Source organism: Oratosquilla oratoria, chromosome 16 (assembly GCF_046742065.1).
Source record: "Oratosquilla oratoria isolate Oo_2021 chromosome 16, ASM4674206v1, whole genome shotgun sequence".
NCBI lineage: Eukaryota > Metazoa > Arthropoda > Malacostraca > Stomatopoda > Squillidae > Oratosquilla > Oratosquilla oratoria.
The window spans coordinates 15,425,065-15,437,411 of record NC_134792.1 but is presented as its reverse complement, the minus strand read 5'-3'; positions in this window follow the sequence as shown (position 1 = coordinate 15,437,411).

Here is a 12,347-nt window from a genome sequence, read left to right as displayed (position 1 = left end):
GAGAGGGTAGAGTGCCGGAGGAGTGAATGAGTGCTTGTATAGTTCCACTTTACAAGAGAAAGGGGACAAGTGTGAGTGTAGTCATTTCAGAGGGATTAGCTTGTTAAGTGTAGTTGGGAAGGCTTATGGGAGGATCTTGATTGAGAGGATTAGGAGAGGAAGAGAGGGAGTAATTGGTGAGGAACAGTGTGGATTTAGGACAGGTAGAGGTTGCGTAGATCAGATTTTTGTGTCAAGACAGATATGTGAGAAAGCTATAGGGAAAGCTGAGGATGTTTTTTGAGCTTTTATGGATATGGAAAAGGCTTATGACAGGGTAGACAGGAAGGCACTGTGGGAGGTTTTGCAGGTATACGGGATAGGAGGAAAGCTTCTCGGAGCTGTCAAGAGTTTTTACGAGAGTAGTAGAGCATGTGTCAGAATTAGAAATGGAGAGTGAGTGGTTCGAGGTAAAAGTGGGACTTCGTCAGGGATGCGTTATGTCGCCCTTGCTGTTCAACTTATACATGGATGGGGTGGTGTGAGAGGTAAATGCAAGGGTGGTGGGTCAGGGATTAGAGATGGTTAAAGAAAATGGAGAAAAGTGGGAAGTAAGCCAGCTGTTGTTTGCGGACTACACTGCGCTTGTAGCAGGATCAGAGGAGGGGTTGAGGAAGTTGGTGAAAGTGTTTGGGAGAGTGTGTGAAAGAAGAAAGTTGAAGATAAATGTGGGTAAAAGTAAGGTGATGAGATGTACAAGAGGTGAAAGTGGCAGTAGTCTGGAAGTGAGCATTAATGGAGAGCGACTGGAAGAAGTGGATAGTTTTAGATACTTGGGTGCAAATGTGGCAGGAAAAGGTGGAGTGCAGGTGGAGGTAGAATGTAGATTGAAAGAAGCGAGTAAATGCCTTGGTGGATTAAAAAGTGTAATGAGGAATAGACATTTGGGAATGGATGCGAAGAGGAGACTGTATGAAGGAGTGATTGTGCCAACAGCACTGTATGGGGCAGAAACATGGAACATAAGAGAGAAAGAGAAGGAGTTTGAATGTGTTTGAGATGAGGTGTCTGAGAAGTATGATGGGGGTTACTAGGCTGGATAGAGTGAGAAATGAGGAGGTGAGAAGGAGAACGGCAGTGGTAAGGAAGTTGGGAGATAGGGTTGATGAAAGAGTATTAGGATGGTTTGGACACATGGAAAGAATGAGTGAAGAAAGACTAGTAAAAGAGGTATGGAAGGCAGATGTGGAAGGAGTGAACATGAGGGGGCGTCCTAGGATGAGATGGATGGATGGGGTGAAGGGGGCTTTGGGGAAGAGGGGAATGTCTGTTGAGGAAGGACGGGAGAGGATAGAAGGCAGGGGTGAATGGAGAATGGTTGTATATGGGTGATGTTGTGATGCATGAGGTGGAATGGGTGGGGGGATGGGGGGGGGGGTGAGGCAGTATCTGTGAGAAAAGTTTGACGCAGCCCGAAGGGATTTCTCCCCGTCTTCTCCTAGTCCAGGGAAATTAGCTTTTTTAGGGGAAAAAATAATAAGGTTTCTATTTTTGGCAGAAAGACTCCTCAAGGGTCACAATACAAAGATCTAAAGCGTTCCCCTCCGTCAGATGGGTGCAACCCCCCTTTTTTGGGGGAACCCCCCTCTTAGGAGGGTACCTTTTCCCATATTTACCGTTTTTTCTCCAAAACGGTGCACCATACGTATAAAAGATATAGGTACTAAAAATATATAAAAATAAATTTAACACAAATACAATATATGTTTTTTGCTCTAAATATTATAGTTTTTGCGCAAATGATCCTGGAAATAGAAGATGCATTTTCGCCAAAATCTAAAAAAATGCATTTCACGCTTACATTTTGTTCAGTAACTCTTAAACTACTAATTTCTCGTCAAAATGCAATATAAATGACATTGTAGAGTGAAGATTCTTCTTTCATTTGGTATCCTAGTTTTGCTCTAAATATTAAAAAAATGACACAAAAGAAGCAAAGAAGAGACTGTAAATTCACAGAACTCCATATCTCGATTTCTCTTACATCATAAGCTTTACTAGTAAATTCATATTAAAAAACTTGTAGATAAAATAATACCGCGCTTTTCTTTCACAATAAGTGATTAACATGTTTGTGATATTTTTTTCTTTTCTTTTTTCAGAGGCGAATGAAATTATTTTCAGAAGTGTATGAAATTAAAACTAACCATGGCTTCAAGAAACGAGATGTGTTTTTGCTGCCACAAGACATTAAGTGAAGATGAAACTGTGAAAGTGAAAGATGGTATCCATAATTTGAGACGTGTTAGTAAAATCCGAAATGACGGTAATTTTGAAATGCTACAGAAATTTGACACTATTAAAGTGCATAAAATATGTAGGCGTGAGTACATGAAAGAGAAGAATATAGCCAGAGATGAAAAAAAGAAAAGATAAAATTCACAAGAAACACAGCAGACCATGAGATCAGAAGAATTTTTTTATTTCAAAAGCAAGTGCTTGTTCTGTAGTGATATATGTGATGTTGCATCAGAAGACAAAAAGGATGTGGACAAACGCAAAACAATTTGGGAATTTAGAGTTTTGCATTTGAAACAGAAAATTTCAGACTTTGCTAAACAAAGGCAAGATGAATGAGGTGAGAAAGTATTCAAACGAGTTAACAGTGTCCTCTGTCTTGTTGCTGAAGAAGCACGTTATCATGAAGCGTGCTACACAATTTTTTTTGGCACATCATCATCTTTAAAAAGAGGACGTCCAAAGGATGAACACATTGACAGTGCTTTTGAAAAATTGTGTAGGTACATTGATGATTCAGAGGAATGTCAATTCACTTTACATGATTTAATGAGAAATCTTGAAGAAAATATGCCAGAAAATTAATCTGTAACAGAGAAAACATTGAAAAATAGGTTAATGAACACTACTACTGCTAGAGTTAAAGTCGGAGATGACATCATCCATGTTGATTCCACTCAGTTGTTTCAGAGAATAATCTGCACTGTAAAGGTACCTCAAGAATTGGAGGAATGCTTCACTTATGAATTAGCCACTGTTCCATTATCAATATTTGATGAGGCAGGATTAATGAGAAAGACAAAAAAATCTGCTTTGTATAAAATGTTCAACGATGTCAAAGAAGGAAACATTCATGAATCGGGAACAAAGTATGTCATAGATGGTGGTCACTTGATTCATCGTGTTGTTTGGCCAAAGCAAGGCTCATTTGCAGATGTTAGTGCTACTTATGTTAATTTCATTCAGAAGCACTACGGTAAAGAAGTCACAGTCATTTTCGATGGTTACTCCACAAATAAAATAAGTACAAAAGGCATCTTCCGACAACAACGACTAATGAAACAAATTTCACCTGAAATAATATTTGATGAAAATACCTCACTCACTCTTCCTCAGGCAAAGTTCTTGAGCAATCTAGAAAATAAGCAACGCCTAATCATGCACCTAAGAGAGGCATTTCATAATGAAGGTATTGAAACACACACTGCAGTAGATGATGCTGATGTATTAATTGTCCAGACTGCAATCCTAGAAGCAAATCGACATGAGTCAGTTGTTATAGTCGGATAAGACCTCTTGACTCTTATTACTACACTAACTCCTGAAGAAAGAAATGTTTTACTGTTGATGGAAGCACAGGGAAATGTTCCAAGAAAAGTTTACAGTTCTCAAGAAATTCAGCAGTCTAACATCTTACGCAACATCAAGGAATCAGTGATGTTTGCACATTCTTTTAGTGGTTGTGATACAACGTCTTCATTTTATGGGCAAGGAAAAATGAAAACTGTTAGTCTTCTTAACAAGTATGATCACCTTCAAGACGTTGTGGCAGTATTTAACAATCCCTTATCAACACATGATGAAGTAGCAGCCGCTGGAGAGAAATTTATTCTTCCCCTCTATAATGCTCCAATAACTGAGAGAGACCTCAACCATCACAGGTTTATTTCATTTACCAAAAATGTCCGTCATTCAAGTCATGCTGTATTGCTGTCAGGTCTTCCGCCCACTTCTACAGCAGCTCGACAACACAGCTATCGAGTCTACTATCACATTCAAACATGGCGAGGATAAGTAAAACAGCCAGGTGTCTGGGGATGGAAAAAAAAAAAAACCCGAAGATGGTCTGTCACCTGTTTACACAGGTGCACCTCCAGCGCCAGCAAATATTCTAAAAGTAATTGCATGCAGTTGTAAATCCTGTTTTGGGAAGCGGTGTGGCTGTGTTAGAGTCGGATTGCGCTGTTCTGCAATGTGCTCCACATGCAATGGTCAGGCATGCATTAATTCTTCACCAGTCATGCATGCTACTGACGACCTGGTATCAGATGACGAAGACGTTTTCCTGTAGTAAGAAAATATACCATGAAGGAGTGATTGTGCCAACTGTAGAAGAAAATACAAGAGTGGATTAGGCCTACAGGGGATACCACTTAAAAAAAAAAAAAAAAAAAAAAAAGCGCCAGGAACTCTACCTCATGGGTGGTGTGAAAATGAGTCTACAATACATGCTATGTTTCTATACACCAATACTAAAATGTATGCTTAAAAAATATACCCCAATTACATTTACATGCGATCTTCACAAGAACTTATTCGTTTGACTGTGGCATGGATTTTTTTTTTTTTTTTTTTTTTTTTTTTACGGTAAAACGGGTCTTCTACTTTCCAGCTTGATTCCGAAAAAAAAAAATAATATAGAAGAAAACAAGGATACCATATGAATGAGAAATCTTCACTCAACAATATCATCTATATTGTATTTTGACGAGAAATTAGAAGTTTAACAGTTATTGAACAAAATGTAAGGGCGAAATGCATTTTTTTACATATCGGCGAAAATGTCTCCTACTTTCGGGCTTATTTGCGCAAAAAATATAATATTTAGGGCAAAAAAGACATTGAAATAAACTTGTGTAGAATTTGATTTTTCATTTCTTTGGTCCCTATAACTTTTATCCATATGATGCACCCCTTTGGAGAAAAAACAGTAAACATGGGGAAAAGTACCCTCCGAAGGGGGGGGGGGGTTACCCCCGAAAAAAGGGTGTTGCACCCATCTGACGGAGGGGAACTCTTTAAATCTTAGTTTTGTGGTCCTTGAGGAATCTTTCTACCAAATATAAAAACCTTATTATTTTTTCCCCTATTTGGCCTTTTTTCACCTAATTTGCCTGTACTATTCTCTGCATGAGGGGACGGAGAGGGAGGTCGCCAATTTAATGAAGCGGCCTTGCTGCGGATGAGCTGTGTCTTGCTACACTGCCTCTGACCCAGGGGAATGGACAAGGTGCAGGGATGATCTGTCATCCAGGAGGTGCTAAGATAAGAGGGAGGGTGGAAGGTGGAGGGGAGTGGAGTGTATTTAGGGATGGAATGGGTGGGAATGGTTTTTATGCCTTTTTCTTTTTGGCTACCTCCCTTGTAAGGAGGAAAAAGCCTTGGTATATGTATGTATGTATTATTATTATTGTCATTGTTATCATTATCTTCAGTTATTGTTATCATCATTATCGTTATTATTATCAATATCATTATCATTGTTATTATTATGATTGTATTAATATTATAAGTCCATGAAAAATAAATTATATATATATATATATATATATATATACATATATATATATATATATATATATATATATTTATATATATATATATATATATATATATATATATATATGTATATATATGTATATATATATATATATATATTTGGATGATGGAGAGCATAAACACAGGGGAAGGCTCGGAACCTTATGCACTCTAACGTTTCGTTCGCGTAGAACTTCTTCAGAGCCTTCCCCTGTGTTTATGTTCTCCATCATCCAAATAATTTGTCTAAAATACTTATCCATATACATATACATATATATATATATATACATATATATATACATATATACATATATATATACATATATATATATATATACTGCATATATATATATATATATATATATACATATATATGTATATATATATATATACATATATATAAATATATATATATATATATATATATATATATATGAAATAAAAACAAAACAAAAATGGCAGGTCATAATGTAACTGACGTAGTCAAGTCACATTTATTCTTTCGCCCTCTTCGTTTGTCCCTTCCACACCTCGACTTTTTTTTTTTTTCCGATAGATGATAACTCCAAATGCGATGCCAGCACACACGAGCCGCACGACTTTGGAGCCGCAGCTGTTACTCGAAGATAAGATTCAGTTTTATCTCGACGTCAAGTACTTGCTAGTCTGATACATAAACGAGCCACTCCGGTGATATTCCATACACCACTTCAACAATGGTTCCAGTGACATTCACTTGTTCCAAAGCCTACATTTGAACAGCAGATTTTATCCTGGCTAACGTCACACGATCTTACTCGGCTTAAAGCTGGCCCTGCGGGATCTATGTTATTGCGCAATATTCCGTAATGTACAATATAATTGACGTTGTAGGAATGATACTGAAGAGGCGCATGTGTTTGCTCTGTACATTTGATTTCTTCAATACATTATGTCATTCTTCAATACCTTCCTTACACCGTCAATAATTTTGTACAATACGGAATATTGCACTATAATATTGATCGTGAAGGGCACGCTAGAAGTAAGCGGGATGCTGAAAGAGCTAACATAAACGAAACAATGTTCATCTTGCTCCTCCCACCCACTCATAAAACAAGCAAAATAAATAAATGAATAAATAATAAATAGGCGAATAGATAAACTTAAACAATAGATAGATAACTAAATAAGTATATGTATATAAAATGAATAAATAAGTAATAGATAAATAAAAAAACGGTTAAATTAACAAAGTTTATTGTTGCAACATTTTAGTATTACTTTTGTGATTTATGTATCATGTCATATTTCTCAAATGTGGCACGTGAGAAAGAAATGAACGTAATTATGGTCAGAAAAAAGGGTCACTGATGACGAAATGAGTCATACACTTTTGCTGGACTAGGTGTTCAACAAGTTTATCTAAAGTTTCCAACCTGCTAATTGCACCAGGAACTTCATTACCCTATATGTATAAACACACACACACACACACACACACACACACACACACACACACACACACACACACACACACACACACACACACACACACACACACACACACACACACACACACACACACTCATATATATATATATATATATATATATATATTATGAACATATATATATATCCACATACCTCTATATATATATATATATATATATATATACCTGAAAGTCATAAGTCAGGAACAAAGTAATTAAAATTTTATATTAAAAAAGAGGGCTGATTTAATTTATCATTTTTTCGCATTGGTGAATATAATTAGAATCTTATACACTGAGGCAAACGACTGTTCACTCACAATACTATATGTGGGTCAACAAAAAAGCGGGTGCAATGATTAATAAGACATTTTAGTTGTCAGACACACACACAAAAAAAAAAGACATGAGAACTCATGCTATAATCCATGATATATTATAGATAGATCAAAACTAACTTATAAGACAGTTATTGCAAATCAAGAAAACGGACAAAGGTGTAGAAATGACATACAGAGGTTAGGATTAAGAATACAGAGCTTAGATAACACAGAAAAGAATAATTAGGAATACAGTAAACGAATGAACTATTGAAAGATGGGGAAAATACAAGAAAATAAAAGTGTGAGAATATAAACAGAACGTAAATAGGCCTCGAGAATAGAAGAAAACCATTCATATTTATAAATGTATCATTGTTTACTTCTTTGATTGCTCAATTCAATTTTGGCCCCAACCTACACAACCACTCACAGGAGTAAAACACAGATGGTCGTTAAAATGAAACATGTATTGATATTTCGAATAAAATCAGTATTTACACATTGACAAATACAAACTCCACCAGAGGAACTCGTACCTGGATGCGCCAATACTTATCATTAAAGACGGCGCAATTGTACTACACTTGAGTGTTAAAATTCTTCGACGACACTCGCATGGTACAGCATGTAATCTTAATTTCATCGAGTCTTTATTCAGGCAAGACATCAAAAAAGTACTTGTTGGATGGCTCACCTAAATAAAGACTCGATGGTATTAAGATTACATACTGTAGCATTTGAGTGTCGTCGAGGAATGGTCAGGTCAAATTCCAGATCGTTCCTGTTGTACCATCCAAGGATTCGAGTCCCAGCGGCGGAGCTAGTTAATCCATTTGTCGTAACCTCGCACACATTAATAAATGCATTTTACTAACAAACATATTTTAGGATAGCATTGGTCAATTAATTTATGAACAATAAGTTATATATGAGTTGGCATGGAACGTGATTGTAAAGCCCCGTCAAGCAACCGCCCAACGGCATGGGGTCAGTCGACGACTTTGAGTTGCGTTGTATTTATCAAAATGTATGCATCCAGTTGCAGTATACAGAATATATACATCCGTCCTACTATGTCTCTTATTCTTCTTTTATTGAACCTAGTTTTGAATTAGTCTGTGATATAAATTTGAGCTGTATCATCTTAGGATGTCTCAGAAGATTACACGTATGTAGAGAAAATTGTATGTAATTTGTTTCCATCACCTGGTGTTGTAATGGTGACTTTATTGAAACAAATATTTTTTTTTGGTTTCTATGTTTCGATATCTTTATTTTACTTAACTATTACACAAAGATTCAATAAAAAAAACAGCCAGAGTCCAATTGACACTATAAAAGTTAAAACATACGAACAGATTTGTGGTAGCGTGGAATTAACTTTGCCATATGGAATTACTCGAATCATCGGATAAGAAGTGTAGGTTACCTACTCAGGAAATCCGCCGGCCGTATACTCCAAAACACAAATCATTATCAACTCTACAATTATCATTCAACCTAGACCTCCACTCAGTAATTATGGAACACTAGTACACTGTCTCTCTAACTTAACTAACACAACGGAACTAGGTTTTTGTTCACTGTAGAGATGGGCACCTTGAGTCCGCAACCTTCCTTTAATTAACTAGTTTTCGACCTTGGCGTTCAGTAGGCAACTTCTGGCCGCGCGGTGCATACTCTCATACTAATAACCTCGTAACACTTACACATATGTGATATTCTGGACGCTAGGTTGGCGACGATATAAATCAGGATAACTTGTTGAATGGAGTTCCTTTAGTGAGTTTAGTCGAATCGCCACTGTTTCTCTCTCTCTCTCTCTCTCTCTCTCTCTCTCTCTCTCTCTCTCTCTCTCTCTCTCTCTCTCTCTCTCTCTCTCTCTCTCTCTCTCTCTCTCTCTCTCTCTCTCTCTCTCTCTCTCTCTCTCTCTCTCTCTCTCTCTCTCTCTCTCTCTCCACCCCCATTTTGGGGGATTTTGATTGTTAAATCCAACCATACCTCCTTTTGTATCTCTTTACATAATACTATGATTAATATACTATTGTTTGTCGCCCTCAGAAGCAATGAATTTATTAAACGGTGGACCATCTTACCAAGGCAGCCAATACCTACGTCATGGACGTCACGCGCAATGCTCACCCTATCATGCCTAACAAGATACGAGTACACGCAGCCACTCATGCCATGTCAACACACATGTCAACCGCACAAGTAACGCCGACGCAAGACCATGGTACGAAGGCACAATAATGTCAGTGCTCGGCTCGGACTTGGGATGACGCGCGACAAGTGCAGAGATCAGACTGACTGACTGAAATGACTGAATGGCTTGCCCGATTGGGGCAGGCAGTATATATACAAGGGACCGACCTGACACCTGACCTGACACGACCTAATTGCGGTGACCCATTCTAGCCTTACCAACCACTGAGTCAGATCAACAATCACACAACTCTACGATGCATAAACTTGCACTTATAAGCATGCTTGTAGGGTACATGTACACCACAGTTCTAGGAATTTTTGCATTTCTTTTGAAAACTGCATTTCTTATGTATTTCGGATATGTGGTCTTTATATATATATATATATATATATATATATATATATATATGTATGTGTGTGTGTGTGTGTGTGTGTGTGTGTGTGTGTGTGTGTGTGTGTGTGTGTGTGTGTGTGTGTGTGTGTAACTAGTTCCATAGAGTTGCAATGTCATTCTATTACAAATCAAGAGATCTTCGTCCATATGAATTGAATACCGCAATCAGATCCTCTCTTTTTCTTTGATCCTTCACGACTTATCCCCAAGGCTAGGAATCGTTTTGATTGCTGTTCTTTCTATTTTCTCGATCTTGTTTTTATATTTCACTTTGTGTAGGAATCATACTACTCCTACATACTTCAATCTAGGACGGATTTTGTTTTTATAATTTCTTCATCCATCTAGTGAAAGGCACCTTTATGTACTTCAGCAATTCGTACGCCTCACGATGTTGATACGATGTCAGGTGACAGGTTATCTCGTATCAACACTCATAATTTTCTCCTCTTTCACCTTTGTAATTAATTCACTCCCCATTGAAAAATAAAAATAAACAAGAAATACATCAAATGCATGACTCTCACGATCGTTGACACAGGGATACCAGGGAAATGGTTCTTGCGTGACCGTTAATGTTCCGAGCGCGCTCCGAATGCTCTCCGCTGTTTTTGTCCAACGAAGAACGAGGAAGAAAAATAAAGGCGGGATTCCACCGAGGCAACATAGGCAACATGTAGCATACGACTTTACTGGCTTTCAACAAGTATGTTGAATGCGGCTTTCATCCAGGAGACATGTTGCCTGCGACAAGGCAACATCGTTGTTACTTGTAGCATGCTACATGCTATGTTGACTGTTGAATGCCACAAAACCTTTTCCGCCAATTCAACAAAAACTAAGCTAGTTGTTAACACGATGTCTCAGCAGACGGTCGTTCCTTGGCAAGATTTATATACATAGTTTCAGGAAGAACAGTGAAATGTTTTTTTTATTTTGGAAAGTAGGCATAATGTATTCAACACATAATGTGTACATTCAACATTATTTTCCAGTTCAGGTATAACCTATGGAAGACTCATTTCAAGCTGCAAAGGATTACAAAGGATTACAAAGGCGGAGCATGCCGACAGGAGACCTTTTGATCCATATCTAGGTCGGATGCAAAAAAAAAAAAAAAAAAAAAAAAAAAAAAAAAAAAAAAAATAAAAAAAAAAAAAAAAAAAAAAAATAAATAAAAAATAATAATAATAAATTAAGACTATAATAATGTCAAAATAACAAATAAAATACATAAATAAATGCATAGGTATAGTTGAATAACAAACAAAAAGGTAAATAGTAAATGATTATAAATTGACATATAAATAATAATAAATGAAAATCAGACAGACAAATTATAACAAAACAAAAACAAATAATATAACATAAATTATAATCATTACAGCATCTTACTTAGGTATTTATCTAAATGATTCTTAAAGCTTCGAACTGAACTACATTGCACTACCTGTGCAGGAAGTTTATTCCATTCATTAACTACACGGTTGGCAAAGTTGTTTCTACCTACTTCCAAATTGAATCTATTTCCGGACAGTTTGAGACCATTGTTTCTTGTCTGATTCTCATTCAATGTGAAAATTTGGTCACTTTTGATGTTGTCAATTCCCTTTAAAAACTTAAAGACCTGTATCAAGTCACCTCTGAGTCTACGCTTTTTTAGGGAAAACAGATTCATGTGCTGAAGTCGATTTTCGTATGATTTATTTTTGATATTTGGAATCAGTTTTGTGGCTCGCCGTTGTACTTTTTCCAGTCTGTCAATGTCTTTAATGAGATTCGGTGACCATACGGAAACAGCATATTCCAAATGTGGACGAACTAACGATCTATATAGCTTGTTAATGAGTGATGGACTTTTGAAATCAAAAGATCGCGCAATCAATCCCAGAATCTTATTTGCTTTCTCAGAGGCTGAAATACACTGCTTGGATGATTTGAGGTCGTTACTGATAATTACGCCGAGATCTTTTTCACTATCCACTTTTGTTAACGAATTTCCAAATAACTTGTAATCGTACTTACTGTTATTTTTACCTATGTGCATTACCTTGCATTTACTTGTGTTAAATTTTATTAGCCACTTTTCAGACCATTGCTGTAATTGATCTAAATCTTCTTGAATATCTAATTGGTTTGAGTGATCATTTGCCACTCCGCACAGTTTTGTATCATCAGCAAATTTGGAAACAGTAGATTTTAGTCCATTGTCTATATCATTTATATATACTATGAATAGAAGTGGCCCAAGAACGGAACCCTGAGGAACTCCACTTGCAACATTTTTCCATCCAGAAGTTTTTCCATTTAAAACAACTCTCTGTTTTCGACCTTTCAACCAATTACTAGTCC